Source organism: Nicotiana tomentosiformis, chromosome 7 (assembly GCF_000390325.3).
Source record: "Nicotiana tomentosiformis chromosome 7, ASM39032v3, whole genome shotgun sequence".
In the NCBI taxonomy this organism is placed as follows: Eukaryota; Viridiplantae; Streptophyta; class Magnoliopsida; order Solanales; family Solanaceae; genus Nicotiana; species Nicotiana tomentosiformis.
In genome coordinates, this window is record NC_090818.1 from 28,174,638 (window position 1) to 28,190,504 (window position 15,867).

Consider the following 15,867-nt stretch of genomic DNA (forward strand, 5'->3'; position numbering starts at 1 on the left):
GAGGTCCACAACTGTGGGTCCCGGCCGAACTTATGATTATGTGGATTACATTTAAACTAGGTGATCAAATATACAAAGGGAATTCGGAAATCAAAGAATTTTATTACAACATGATTAGTACAAGTCTTAGTACGAATATAGGGATACAATTACTTAGATATAATAACCACACATAAAGAAGAAGAAGAAAAAAATGGGGGGGGGGGGGGTCCTAAGTTTTTTAGCTTAAAGGATCACCCCGTGTAACATAAATAATACTTCATAACTCCCTTGGAATAGGGAGTTACTCATATTATTCAGCGGGCAGAGACTATCATCTCCTGCTACCCGATTACTATGTTAAAATGGTTACCTAAAAGAGTTCTAATTCAATTCTAAGTCGTACCCTATGCGTGCACTACCCGTCCCATACCTATGGTCCAGGAGGTATTGGACCTCTATTTGGCTGGTTCTAGACCTCACTTAGGCTGCTCAGAAATGTCAAAACTAGGCGACATACAAAAACACATTGGACTTCATATATAGGCAGTTAAGGTTCAAGTTTGCCTTCACACTTAAGCAGCAAATGCACGCAAGACAAACTTCATGTTAAGCAATTTATAATTAAGAAACTTAAATCCCTATAGACATGATTTCTACGTGACAAGGCATCAGGGCTTGCAAACAGTTTCAGAGGCCAGGCATTGCGCATAGACAGGATTATACGATTTGCATGCTGATTAATGAAATTGCAGATTTTCGGTTATTAAGCCTGTTGTGTATAGGTGACTCGTGCAGTAAGGAATAATGAAAGGACCATTGGGAAGATCCCAGAAGTGCATAATAAACCATATTGATAGGTGCAACATTGACTCTTATTAAGACGAAACAGTATTGTCCTATAGACATGATCTCTAATGTTTAGCACTTAGAGCTGATTTTATCATTACACTCAACCCTATAGACATATTTTCTAGGTGAACAGTACGATGCAGTAACTAATGAAATGATTAAAATCCTATAGGCATGGTTTCTAGTGAACAGTACTAGATAATATCAAATGAGGTGATCAAAATCCTATAGGCATGATTTCTAATGAATATTCTAAAATGAATTGAAAGATAATTCATTGACATTTGTTCCTATAAGCAGGTTTTCTAGTAACACGTAGCAGTAAAAATAATTGCATCATTTGAATTCATCTTTGCCAACAGACAGTGTGTGTGTGTGTGTGTATATATCCTAATGACATGGTTTCTACAGTGCACATATAAATTGAACGACACATATGGCAAGTGAATCAATGAGTCCTATAGGCATGCTGTCTACCCCTTTTACACAAACATTAAGAATCTACCCCTTCCTCATTTTTACTAACACCCCAATCATTTATACAAAAGTTATTATAGGCCCAATAATGAGTAAGATACAAAATGTTATACAAATAATGACAATAGGCCCATAGCAGGCCCGAATGAAATACCCAGCACTGTCTGGACCTTCAGCAACATACCCAGACTTTCAACAAAGAGCCATGTTCATCAACGCAACCCAGAATCCATAGAAGAGCTCGAAGCCAAAACACACAATCATATTGCCAAGCATTGAATTACTTAAACCAACCAGCTTACATATTCATGGGACAATAAGAAGAAGGAACTGGGATAATTCAGGTTCCAGTATTAGGAGAAATGATTTGGGACCCAAATCCTAGCGTGTCAGAGTTCACCAGAGCCTCAAAAGGACCCCGAGCAGTGCTCACACTAGGGAGGTCAGCAGTAAAATCCTTGGTAGCCTTGGCTTTCAGTTGGCTAAGAATCAGAAGTTAAGAGAGCACAGGTGACAAGTGAAGGAGAGTGAACCAAGATTGAGAGACAAGAATTGAGGGACGCAGACATAGTCAAGTTGAGCATATAGAGCAGATAATAGAACATGTCATAGGATTTAAGAACAAACTTAGTAAAGATTTAGAAACAAGTTCAACACTTAGTGCATAGGCAGTCACACATTTGCAGAGTTAAGGAAAGAACAAGTTTGCAAGATTGGCAAAAATTATCATACACAGATTCATAATACCAAATAAGTGAAAACCTAAAAGGTCCAAATTATGCTAAGTATAGGTCCTAGTGTTACAAAATAATCGTGTTAATTTAAACATGATAGGGAAGCAGGTTATGACAGTTACTGGTGAATCAAGGGAGCCAAAAATATGCTAAAGGGCATATTAACAGAGAACTAGGCATGGTTGATAAAAAAAAAGATCTTGATACAGGATCAAAACATGCTACATAGGCAAGATACCGTTACATAAATTCAGAATAGAATAGGAAGAGAAACGCATGCCATATAGAAAATGCAAACACTCAGGTTTTGAACACAATCAACTAGTACTAAAGAGAGTACAAACTATGCAGATGAAGCATGTTCCAATAACAGAATTGGCATTTTTAGCAGAACTAAACACTAAAAAAATGCTAACTAGGGCAAAGGTCACACACAGTAGTGGTTCAGAACATATTGACTTAGAAGAATCTAAATTACTTGAATCAGGCTTAGGCACATTTCGGCTAGCAACATTATGAAGTTAAAGGGTTAAAGAGACCTAAAACTGAAGTAAAGCAAACAAGAATAACCTAGAAAACACATTAAGCTATGAACCTCAGAAGTGAAAACATATGCGAATTTCAGATATATAAGAATTGAAATTGCAAAAGACAGTAACTCACCAGTTAAACGAATAACAGTAAAGAATCAAAATTCCACAAGAATCTAGAATCTCAATGCGTCAAAGTTCCCAAGAGCTTTGAAAGAACTCCGGGTAGTACTCGCACCAAGAGGAGGTTGAGTAACAAGGTCTTAGTGGCCTTGGCTTTCAGCCGGCCAAGACAGAATATAGAAAATAGCAAAAGCCCCCAATTTTAGTGAAGAATATGTCGATTCAAAATCTATCTCAAAGGGGAATGGGGAGGGGTTTGTATAACAGTAAAAATTGAACGACCACACAAGGAAACTGAGTAAATAGAACAACAAATAAAGAAAGAAAGCATGCAAAATTAGTTCAAAATCAATTTAGGAGAGAAATTGGGTAAACCCTAGTTTTTTTAGGGAAAGTGTAAATCAACAGAGATATAAATGAAATCGGACTCACATAATATGGTATTGAACGTATGTAGACAAAATAATGCTCAAAATCAAAGATTCGAACCACTTTGGTTCGATTTCAGAAGATATTGCTTGCCATGTTTAGGCAAGCACCTAGGTAACACCACAAACGGACAACCAGTACCAAAAGGTTTCAAATATGGCAAGAGAATAGTAGTCGAATCCCATTATCAGTGGGATTAGGTGAAGGATTAAGGGGAGGCGGCTAGGGTTTAGTGAAGAGGAGATGAGTGACAGAGGGAATAGAGGTGGCTATCTTTAGGCAATGGGGTTAGGGTTAGGTTTTGGGGGTATAAAGAAAGGGAGTGGGGTGTTGTGGGCCGTTGATTGCTTTTGATCAACGGTTGAGATTAAAAATGAGCTGGGTCGGAATTTGGACCGGGCAAGGTTGCTTGGGGTTGGGCTTGAGGATTGGGCCAGGGATTTGGGTCTGTCTGGTGCGAAAAATAACTCAACAATTGGGCCAGCTTTTAAATAAGAGATTAAAAAGGAAATAATTTAATAAAATAGTTAAATAAATACTATTTATGAAAATTAATACTTTAAAGAATTGTAGGAGATTATAAAAAATGTAAAAATATCATTTTGACCCTGAATAAAATGACAAATGCAATAAAAATGCGAAATATAGGCTATCATTGCAAGATTGTGCAAATTGCCTAAGAATACCAATATCATTATATAAAATAAAGTAAAAATATTTGAAACATGTATTATGGATGCAAATAATAATTTTAGATGGTGAGATCATCACAAGAATAATTTAAAGGAATAATTACTAAATTTTTATATAATTTAAATGCAAGAAAATTAATTTAAAAGCTCTAACATTTATGAAAAATTATAGAAAATAATTTTATAGATTTGTAAACTAAATAATGATGCAAAAATTACTATTTTGAAAGTATATATATATATTTTGAAAAAACTATGAGGGCAAAATTAGGTATCAATAGAGGATGAATGGTGAAATCCTTGTGCTCTTGCTTCTCCCTCTTCTCCTTAGCTTCCTTAGGTATAAATTATGTCAAAAGTCTTCAAAATACCATTTTTCTATGTATATATACCAAGTAGGGTCGGGCCAAAATAAATACACCTTCTCTTACGCGAAAAAGGACACTTTTCCGGAGTTGGACGTGCGTGGCCGCGCACCTGGAAGTGTTTTCTCTTGGGAATTTGAAATATCGTAAAACATGAAAGTTGTAACCCTTTGAATTAGCTTTCCAAAAATATATTGTGGAGCCCAAATGGAGTTCCAAACAAAACGTTATGTGCATTTTACTAGACACTGCGCAATATACCTGCTCGATTCTTCGTTCGTTCTTAACTATCATCCGTTGATCCCCGATCATGATCCCGGCTTAATTCCTTGGGCTTTTACTCTGACTTTAAAGATCCACATCACTTGAATTCATTCCACAATATCTACATATCTCGAAATTGCTCCTACAAGGCATAAAACACACAATTAGTGCAAAACACTAGCGATTAAAGCTCAAACTCAACTAAAGTGCAGTAATTTGGAATGTAATAATTGACTAAAAGATGAGATTATAGCCCACCATCAACACCCCACACTTAAACCATTGATCGTCCTCGAGCAATCAAATCACACTTTATATAGACACAACCTTACTAAGCAACTCTCCTAACTCATCACACCAAGAATATTTAAAATAGACTAAGCACAATAATGTAACATCTTCACCTCAAGATTTGACTCACAAGTACCACGCATTATTCACAACTCACTCACTTACTCTAACATAGAGGTCAATGACATTACCTTTCCTTCATGAATCAAGTGCCATCACAATAATAGAAAATAGTTTCACACATAATAAAATTAAGAACGATCAGGAACTCAAGATAGAAAGAATTCACTCACTCTGAGAAACAACATTCATATGTCACAAAAGATGAACCATAGGCTTTCCCGTAGTGTACTCCTCAACTAATCGAGTTCATTCAGTCAAGGATCAAATAGGACTTTAAATGGTTGTAATATAGGCTGCGGGATGGGTAGGATACATTTAGATATAAGAGTGACTATACCTCCCTAAGCACTTTAATATACATTTCATTGTTCAAACCCCACACTTATGTCAAAACATACTCTACCTTAACATCAACGTGCATTGACTCCCTATTCTTTGAGCACAATTGCATTAAGAGTTCCACTATTAAGGAATATTTTGCACAACAATACAAATTGTTTTCTCTTTTTTTTTTCAATTCAAGTGACTCTTACTTTTTCAAAACATTGCACCTTTCTCCTTATTTCAATAGTTCCACTAAAAAGTCAAACCAACCACCCCACACTTCAACTTTTACAAAGTTCATAACAATTTTAAGTGCTCATGGGAGGTAAATGGTTCAAATAGATGGTCAATTCAAACAAAAGGGTAAGGCTTGTAATGTGGTTTCCAAAGAAACATGATTACAGGCTCAACGGGATTAACAAAGATATATAACAATTAGACAGGTAAAAACATATAGCTGGCTCAACAAAGAAATGCCTAAATCACTTCCAAGACTGAACAAAACTACTATTTCGCTTTGCAAACACACAGGGCAAGTTCTAGATATCAAATGCAATGCACAGAATCATACAAACCTCACACACACATGGAATATAACTCACTCAATATTGGATTCATCAAGACACTCTAGTCAAAGCAGTTAAGCAAAGTTAAGATCATACACTTTAAGGTACTTACACAAGAGTAAAAAACTGAGCCTAAGAGTCACAACCAAAGCACTCACTCTTCTCAAGGCATAACCAAGTCAAGAAATATTGCTTTCAATTCAAACCAAATCACAAGGTTTCCTACACCTAACAAATATAAAAATTAACTACACCTGGTTCAAACAAAACCCTTGGAAAAGAACCGCTTCACAAAGAAAAACCAAGGGGGAATTAATACACTACCTATCAAAAGAAAATATTTTTTTCTTTTCCTTTCGACTTTAATCCCTTAAGAAACCCATTGAATGATATCCATTGTCGGGAAAAATAAAAAAATTTCAAATTTTATGTTTTTTTTCAATTTTTTCCTCTATCTCTACTACTCAAACTAACAAAAGAAAACTAAAACTAATATACAAACATACATACATACATCATATCCCCCACCCCACACTTTAAGTTGTGGCATGTCTCCATGACACGTAATTAAAAAGCATAAGGTAAATAAAATTTCCCTGAATTTTCTTGTTTTCGGAGAACTTATGAACTCCACCCCTAATTCTGAATTCATTCCTCGTTTTTGCTCTTTGGGATTCTTTATGGAGATCATTAAGCCCAATTCTTCTAAGGATACCTGCAAGACCCGCTCTTTTCTTTCTTTCTTGTCCTCATCTTGAGGGGTAAATTTCTTGTTCATGATGATCCTTAACTTGTTTTTGCATTCTTTCACATGATCAATCCATACATATTCCTGTAAATTCCCAAAAATAAAATCCACATGAACAAGGTTAGAATAAGAAAATAAAGAAGAAAGGTCAAGTGAATATTCCTCTAGTATGTCCAAGACTATTTGTTTCTCATTCTCTTCTACTACATGTTGCAGATGTGAAAAGGTAGATGGGAGTCTGAACTCTTCTTCCGTTGCTTCACACTCAACCACAACCTTATTCTCGATCATCTTAGTTGAATTATAGTCCTCTTGAATAGTGGAAAGCTCTCTCTGTAGATGCTCATCCTCTTGGGTAGGCTCATTCTCATAGGGTATCTCCTCCATATATTCACCATTACAACGCAATGAGCTTTCTGAAAGTGTATTTATTATTGGACTCACTTGCGTTGTTAGATTGTTAATGGCTTCATCATCTTGTGTAAATCTCTCTACCAGCTTATTTGTGAACTTATACAAAAGCTATTCCAAACTATCATTCTCCCCTTGAGGTGTGTAACGACCCGACCGGTTGTTTTGAGCTCCAACGCATCGTTTGGTAGTTTAAGTCCTTGAGTAGCTTAACTTCAGGTACTATGACTTGTGCGCGTGATCGGAATTGAATTTCGGGAAGTTCGGAGTTGATTTGAAAAGAAAATTATAATTTCGGAATCTTTAATGGAGGAATTGACGAAAGCATGATTTTAAGTAAACGACCTCAAAATCGGGATTTGAAGGTTGCAACAAGTTTGTATGATGATTTTGGACTTGGGTGTATATCCGGATCGGGTTTTGGATGACCCGGGAGCGTTTCGACGCCTATTGTGGAAGTTAACATTTTGTAAGAACTTCATAAAAGTTGGGTTGAGGTGTATTTCAATGTTATCAATGTCTGTTTGGGATTCCGAGTCTGAGAATAGATCCGTATGGTGATTCTGGTATTGGGAGCGCGTGTGGAAGTGGATTTGGAGGTCCGTAGGTAATTTCGGGGACATTTGGCGAAAAATGGAAATTTGAAGGTTTTGGGAAAGTTTGACCGGGAGTGAACTTTTTGATATCGGGGTCGAATTCTAATTCCGGAAGTTGGTGTAGGTCCGTAATATCAATTATGACTTGTGTGCAAAATTTGAAGTCAGTCAGACGTGATTTGATGTGTTTCGGCATCGAATGTAGAAGTTTGAAGTTCTAAAGTTCATTAAGTTTGAATTGGGGTAAAATTCATGATTTTGATATTGTTGGATGTGATTTGAGATCTCGAGCAGGTCTGTGTTATGTTATGGGACTAGTTCGTGTGATTGGACGGGGTCCCGAGGGCCTCGGGTGTGTTTCGGGATAGTTTCGGATTATTTCGGGCTGTTTCTGACTGTTGTTGCTGGTGTCTGCTGTCTTTCTTCATGAACGCGAAGGAAGTCCCACGTTCGTGTAGAGGAAATTTGTGAGGCTGTTGGGTTGGCCTTCGCGAACGCGAGCAAGCAAACACGAAGGCGAGGCAAGAGCTGGGAAAGCCTTCGCAAACGCGGCCAAGGCTACACGAACGCGAAGAAGAAAGGGGGAGATGGGCCTAAGGCCATTTGGCCTACGCAAACGCGTAGAAGGGAACGCGAACGTGAGGGGTCTGAGCAGCTGGCTTTCGTGAACACTATCAGAGTGTCGAGAATGCGAAGAGGAAATTTGGAGGCAGTTTTTCTTTGGCCTTCGCGATCGCGATGGTCTTTCCGCGATCACGAAGAAGGGCGAACCTAGGGAGTGACGTTTTAAAGACAGGATTTGGCCATTTTTCATTTGGTTGGGCGATTGTTGGAGCTCTTAGAATGGAGAGTTTCTTCATCTATGTCAATGTAAGTGATTCCCACCTATTGCAAGTTAAATACTTGGATTATATATGGATTTAGACTTGAAAATTTGGGATTTTGAAGAAAAACCTAGAAATTGGTATTTTTGGATTTTGACCACGAAATCTGACATGGAATTTGGAATAAATTATATATTTGAGTTCCTGGTGTCATCGGTAAAGTTTATCTTCGAAAATTTTCGGAATCCAGGCACGTGGGACCGAGGGTGATTTTTATCGACTTTTCAAGGGGAGTTAGGAATTGTTGTAAATTTAATTATAATGAGTATTAGAGTATATATTTATGGTTTTGCATATTTATTGACTAGTTTAGGAGCGTTGGGCATCAGTTTGATTTGTTGGAAGGGCTTGGGAGCCGGTTGTGGAATTTCAGAGCGAGGTAAGTCTCTTTTCTAAACTTGTAAGAGGCAATTAACCCCATAGGTGAATCAAATCATTATGTGTTTCTATTTGTGGGGGCTACGTACGTACGAAGTGACGAGAGTCCGTGCATAGCTATTATTATGCTTATGTTTGGGTGGTCTAGGACCCATATCATGTTGTACTTGCGATATTGCGCCCTACCTGTTAATTTAATTGTTTAAGACATTTAGAAACTCGATAAAGGAATTGTAAAAAGGTTAAACTTCATTTACTTGACCGTTAAATGAGAGTTTGAAATTTTGGAATATTTGCCCCTTTATAAATCTTGAATTAATTGTTTAATGTGTTTTCTCTTTTGTGGAGTGGGCCGAACGCCTCGGTAGCAGATAGATGCATCTATGGTTCGTGCCGTTCGACCCTCGACAGTGCACAATTTAAATATTATGTTGGATCGGGCCGTATGACCTCGACAGGATTTGCGCATGATATATTTTTGGAATTGATAATAATTGATATTACTTTCATTGGCCCGAGCTACAAAAAAATATTAAATGACGAAAATAATTTTGGAAATTTCTTATGAACAAAAGAATTTTTTACTTATTTCATGATATTGAGCTTACAGCCGTTCTACGTAATCCATGTTTAATTATATCATTGATATTTTATTTATAGCCCATAGTTAGTGTCGAAATCGACCCCTCGTCAATACTTCTTCGAGGTTAGGCGGGATACTTACTGGGTACGCATTGATTTACGTACTCATACTACACTTGCTACACATTTTTGTGCAGGTGTATTTATGTCTAGAGGCCTTGTGGGCGCAGAGGCGCGGTTATTGCAGGGATTTAGGTTAGCTGCATTCCATGTTATGAGTCTGCAGCCAGCAGAGTCTCCTTCAGAGTATTTATATTTATTATGTCCGAATTTGTATTCCGAATAGATATTGTATTTTATTTTTCATTCCTAGTTGAGGCTCATGCACTTGTGACACCGAGTTTTGGGGTGATTTGGGTTGTCATGTATTGAAATTGTTAATAATATTATTATTTACTCAGTAAATTATATCTTTTACTATTTAATTGAAGGAAATATGATTTCAAAAATATTAAAATGAGAACCTAATTAAGTATTTATTTTTGGCTTGCCTGACATCGGTGTCCGGCGCCATCACGACCTTTAATGGATTTTGGGTCGTGACAACATGGTATCAGTGCACTAGGTTCACTTAGGTCTCACAAGTCGTGAGCGAGTCTAGTAGAGTCTTGCGGATCGGTACAGAGACATCTGTACTTATCTTTGAGAGGCTACAGGACTGTTAGGAGCACCTCCCTTCTTGATTCCTCATCGTGCGATTTGATTCCTTTGAGGCTTATCCCTTCATTTCCTTCCTATTCAATCTTGTGCGACGTGAAGGGCTTGTTATAAATTTGGAATCGAGGAATTTTAATGGTACTACATATGTGGTGCGGGATGTTTCTCCCTACGTATTTGATTGGGCTATTGTCGTCGCCTTGCGGAAGGTCGTTTTGTCATTTCAGCTCAGTATCAGTATTGCCTATGGTTTGAGATTTGGCACTGATTATTATGATAATTCATGCATTTCTATCGCATAGTGTTGGTGTAATGGTAGGGTGCTTATCTATAGATTGTGGCAGTAAATGACTTGATATAAGGACTTCTCGTTTCACGGTTTAGAGGTTCAGCATTTAGTTCCGGCGGAGGAAAGGCAATCAGACTAAGAATGTTCAGGTTGGATTGATGGAGTAACGAGACTTGGTATTTTTGAGTATGGTAGAATTTTCATCTGTGATGTGGTGTCATCATCCTGGATTGGATGCATTAAGTTCGTCGGTGTTGTGGTCTTCTTCAATTCGCCTTCGGGGCGGGGTATTATGAAATGGCGCCAGAGAAGCGGTTATCAGAAATAACGGGGTGTTGCGATTTCAGAATCGAATCGGTGTTTCTAGTATTGATGGCTCGAGAAAGATGATCTTTGGAAAGGTTTAAAGTTGGTAGCGATCGATTGGTTCAAGTGCTACAGAGATAGATTTTGCTTTAAGGCAACAACTGGGCAGCGAAGGATGAGGAAGAACATGTGGGAGGTGTCTTGCAGTGGTTAAAATTCTAGAAGGCCAAGTGTGAGAAACAGAAGTCGAGTAGTTGCTTAAAGGAGAGGGTTTGACCAAAATGGGAGAGTGGTAGAGCAACATACGGGTTCTGTGGTGGGGTAGCCATACGCCCTGGGGGAAAGTTAGAGTAATTTGGGATTCATGGTGGACAATGACTAAGTCTACGAACATAATTTGGAATATTGGTTGCTCTACGGAGAAGGATTGGATATGATGGAAAGGAGTTGCATGGTAAGAAGAAGGATACAACATGACTTTGGATTGGAATGTATTGTCGCACCTTTAGTTGATGTCCATGAGGAGTGAACGAACTTGTACAGCTGGTGAATGCGTACGGGCTCAGGATAATTTATTGGTTTTGTGGTAATTGTACTCGGTGCAGCGTTGTTGGAAGATGTCGACATGGAATTTCCACAGGTGGGTTATTTCCGGCGAGCAGGTTAACTATTGCATGGTGTTGATGAAGCATATACAAAGAATTTTACTGGCTATCCGGTAAGAGGTCAAATATGTAACTGTGGCTAGTGATTCAGAGCGTTCATGAAATGGTTAACATAAGGATTTCAAGGAATTTGGCGGGTCGATTGCGCGAGGTCATGTCGGTAAGGGAGAAAGAATCTTGGTAGGTTCCAGGGTCATATAATGGTAGCTTCAAGCTTAAGTGGGAGAGCCTCACCGCCTACGATTGGATTGCATGGTTGTCTACTTGTGAGGTTTCTGGTTATCGGCATATTGGTGGGTTGTTACGATTAAGGAAAGAGAACATCAGTGGTGATTTGAGCCAAGGATTTGAGGAATGTGTGCTACTATTGGCCTTATCGATTCATGTTCAGGCTTTGGGAAGAGTCGGAGTTTATGCTTCGTGTAGATGTGATGTACAAAGAAAGTGAGTCAGCCGAGTGCTTCTTTGAGAAGGTGTTCATGTGCTAGCAGGGCCTTGGAGTTTGATCATAATTGGGAACAAGTCAGAGTTGGTGACTCTCAATAATGGTTCTAGTGGGTTCAAAGATTCAAAGTGCGGTGCCTAAGAATTTTGAGCCACCTCAGGATGAGTGCGGATTTGGGTTCATGATGTTTTGAATGGAGCTATTATTATTTCTAGGGAAAGTCCCGAGAAAATTAGAAGAAGTGGCTCGGTTGGTAATGGTTGAATCAGCACAGTTATGACAGCGACCAGTTTCTCCAGCATGAAGTTATACATGTAGTTTGTGGTTGTAAACTTGGGCTTGAGCTCCACCACAACTTAGTTTATTTGGGAGGTATTCGATTCGTATGGCTTTGTTGTGTAAAGGGATTTTCGGAAGAGTTATGGTAGTTTAGATTACGACATGAGGTTGTATTTTCTGCGGTTTGGGAATTTAGTTGCGTGTTGCATTGGTTCTTCTAAAATGATCTAAGTAAAAGGTTTCTATATGATGAAGTGTTTATCCTATTAGTGGATCAGGGATTATTATGGAATTCCGGTACTCTCACGTATTGGCATGTTAGGTGCAGTGAGCCGTATGGGGAATTGGAAGCTGAGGATCAAGGTTGCGGTTCGGTGTTGACAAGAATGTCATGAGCTCGGATGATCAGGGAAGAATTCAGATGGTTAGAATCAGCTGATATTGTCTTTAGCGTCACCTGAGATCGATGTCCTGTGAAAGAGGTTTTGTGTAATGATTTGTGGCTTCTTAATTTGCTTTACAACATTAGTGTGGCCGGTGGTATGGATGTGCAGACTTATTACCTAGTGCGGAAGGTCGTGGGAGTGTATCCCACGGGAAGACAGTATAAGTGTGACCTGTAGTCACTTGATTGATTAAAGATTTAAAACCAAGTATAGAGATTGTAGTACTATCGCTAATGTGAGAATTTATGCCTAAAGGGCGCTCGGTTCATTTGGTTGCGGACTGTGGAGGGGTCTTCGGGCCTTGGATGATATTTCTGTTGCCGGCCTTTTCGTATAGTCTATATTGTGCCATATGGGTTGTGAGGCAGTTTGATTATTCTCACTCGTATTGAGATCCCGTATAGTTTGTGGTGTTATATGAGCAGGATGGCTCCCGAGATGCAGATCATTTATTGCACCTTAGTCGTGCTCGCGTTTTGTAGCGTATGGCGCTATCTGTCTCCCCAGGGATGGTATTGTGCACTTGGCGTGCTTGTGGTTGACATTGGGGTATTTCGTAGGCATAAGCATTTTGGCTTGATGGGTACTTCCCTATTTATTGTCATATATGGATCGGGTGGCATGCTGCCACGGGTATACGGTTGGATCGGGTGGCACGCCACCACGGGTACGTTGTTTGGATCGGGTGGCACGCCGCCACGGGTATCATGGTTGGATCGGGTTGCACGACGCAACGGTATCATGGTTGGATCGAGTTGCACACCGCAGTAGTGTGATGTTGAGTACATTTCCCTATACCTATTCTTGTGTGTTTTGCTTCTCATTTTCTGAGGAAGGTTCATAACTTCTTTTTGGTTGTTTAATTAGTCACGTGGGTTGAGTAGTTCTTTCCGGAGTTCATTTTTCCTTATGTATCACATGCGAGTTTGTGGATTGTTGGCACATGGTGGCGTCATATGAGACCTTTGGTAGTGTTTGTGGTCGCTTATTGCCAGCATAGCTTATACTGGGTGAGACGAGATTATTGGACCTGGGATCAATGCGATCGGATTATATGAGGCATATTAAAAAGTAAATATCGTTATTTGGTTCATAATGGGGTAATGGTCCTTGTTAGGAGGAGGGACTTAATGATTTGTCGACTTAGAATTTGGTTATGAATTTCTACACATCCTTTCTGTTGTGGCAGTATTACGAGAGTTGAAACGGGACTTATATGCTTCGTGAGGTGCGTGTGGGCATCAAATTCTTAGAATTTTGACTATCTTGTCAGAGGATGTTATTATGGTCATGTGAGTTACACGGTGCATGGTATGAATTTAGTAAAGGTATGCAATCATGCATTGGTGCATCGTGTAGTGATGGATACGGTGTTCGTATGTTGGAAACAGACCTAGTAGAGGATTTCAGATGTTGGAATTTGGCTCTAAGGCTTATTTGACTAGATAAAAGGGAGGATTAAGTGGTAGCACGGGCAGGTGCACGAGGTATTAAACAATGATTTCGGACAACTCCAGAGCAACTCTTAGCACATTCGAGGACGAACGTATGTTTAAGTGGGAGAGAATGTAATGACCCGACCGGTCGTTTTGAGCTCCAGCGCATCGTTCGGCGGTTTGAGGCCTTGTGTAGCTTCAATTCAGGTATTATAACTTGTGCGCGTGGTCGTAATTGAATTTCGGGAAGTTCGAAATTGATTTGGAAAGAAAATTCTAATTTCGGAAGCTTTAAGTTGGAGGAATTAACTAAAGCGTGATTTTTAAGTAAACGACCTCAGAATCGGGATTTAAAGGTTCCAACAAGTTCCTATGATGATTTTGGACTTGAGTGTATGTCCGGATCAGTTTTTGGATGACCTGGGAGCATTTCGGCGCCTATTGTGGAAGTTGGCATTTTGGAAGAACTTCATAAAAGTTAGATTGAGGTGTATTTCAATGTTATCAATGTCCGTTTGGGATTCCGAGTCTGGGAATAACTCCGTATGGTGATTCTGGTATTGGGAACGCGTCCGAAAGTGGATTTGGAGGTCCATAGGTCATTGCAGGATCATTTGGCGAAAAATGGAAATTTGAAGGTTTTTGGAAAGTTTGACCGGGAGCGGACTTTTTGATATCGAGGTCGATTCCGGTTCTGGAAGTTGGAGTAGGTCTATAATGTCAATTATGACTTGTGTGAATAATATGAGGTGAATCGGACGTGATTTGATGGGTTTCGACATCGAATGTAGAAGTTTGAAGTTCTAAAGTTCATTAAGTTTGAATTGGGGTGCGATTCATGATTTTGATATTGTTGGATATGATTTGAGACCTCGAGCAGGTCTGTGTTATGTTATGGGACTGGTTCGTGTGATTGGACGGGGTCCCGAGGGCCTCAGGTGTGTTTCGGATCTTTTCAGGTTGTTTTGGACTGTTGTTGCTGGTGTCTGGTGTACTTCTTCGCGAACGCGAAGGAAGTCCTGCGTTCGCGTAGAGCAAATTTGTGAGGCTGATGGGTTGGCCTTCGCGAACGCGAACGCGAGGCAAGAGCTGGGCCAGCCTTTGCGAACACAGCCAAGGCTATGCGAACGTGAAAAAGAAAAGGGGCGATGCGCCTAAGGCCATTTGGCCTACGCGAACGCGTAGAAGGGAAAGCGAAAAGGAAATTTGGAGGCAGTGTTTCTTTGGCCTTCGCTATCGCGATGGTCTTTCCGCGATCGCGAAGAAGGGCGAACCTGGGCAGTGAAGTTTTAAAGACGGGATTTAGCCATTTTTCCTCCATTTTTCATTTGGTTGGGCGATTTTTGGAGCTCTTAGAAGGGAGATATTCGTCATATATGTCAAGGTAAGTGATTCCCACCTATTGCAAGTTAAATACTTGGATTATATATGGATTTAGACTTGAAAATTTGTGAAAATTTGAGATTTTGAAGAAAAACCTAGAAATTAGTATTTTCGGATTTTGACCACGAATTTGGACATGGAACTTGGAATAAATTATATATTTGAGTTCGTGGTGTCATCGGTAAAGTTTATCTTCGAAAATATTCGGAATCCAGGCAAGTGGGCCGGAGGGTGATTTTTATCGGCTTTTCAAGCGGAGTTAAGAATTGTTGTAAATTTAATTATAATGAGTATTAGAGTACATATTTATGGGTTTGCACATTTATTGACTAGTTTAAGAGCGTTGGGCATCGGTTTGAGTTGTTGGAAGGGCTTGGGAGACGGTTGTGGAATTTCGGAGCGAGGTAAGTTTCCTTTCTAACCTTGTAAGAGGGAATTAACCCCATAGGTGAATCAAATTATTATGTGCTTCTATTTGTGGGGGATACATACGCACGTGTCTGGGTAGTCTAGGACCCATATTATGTTGTACTTGCGATGGTGCGCCCTACTT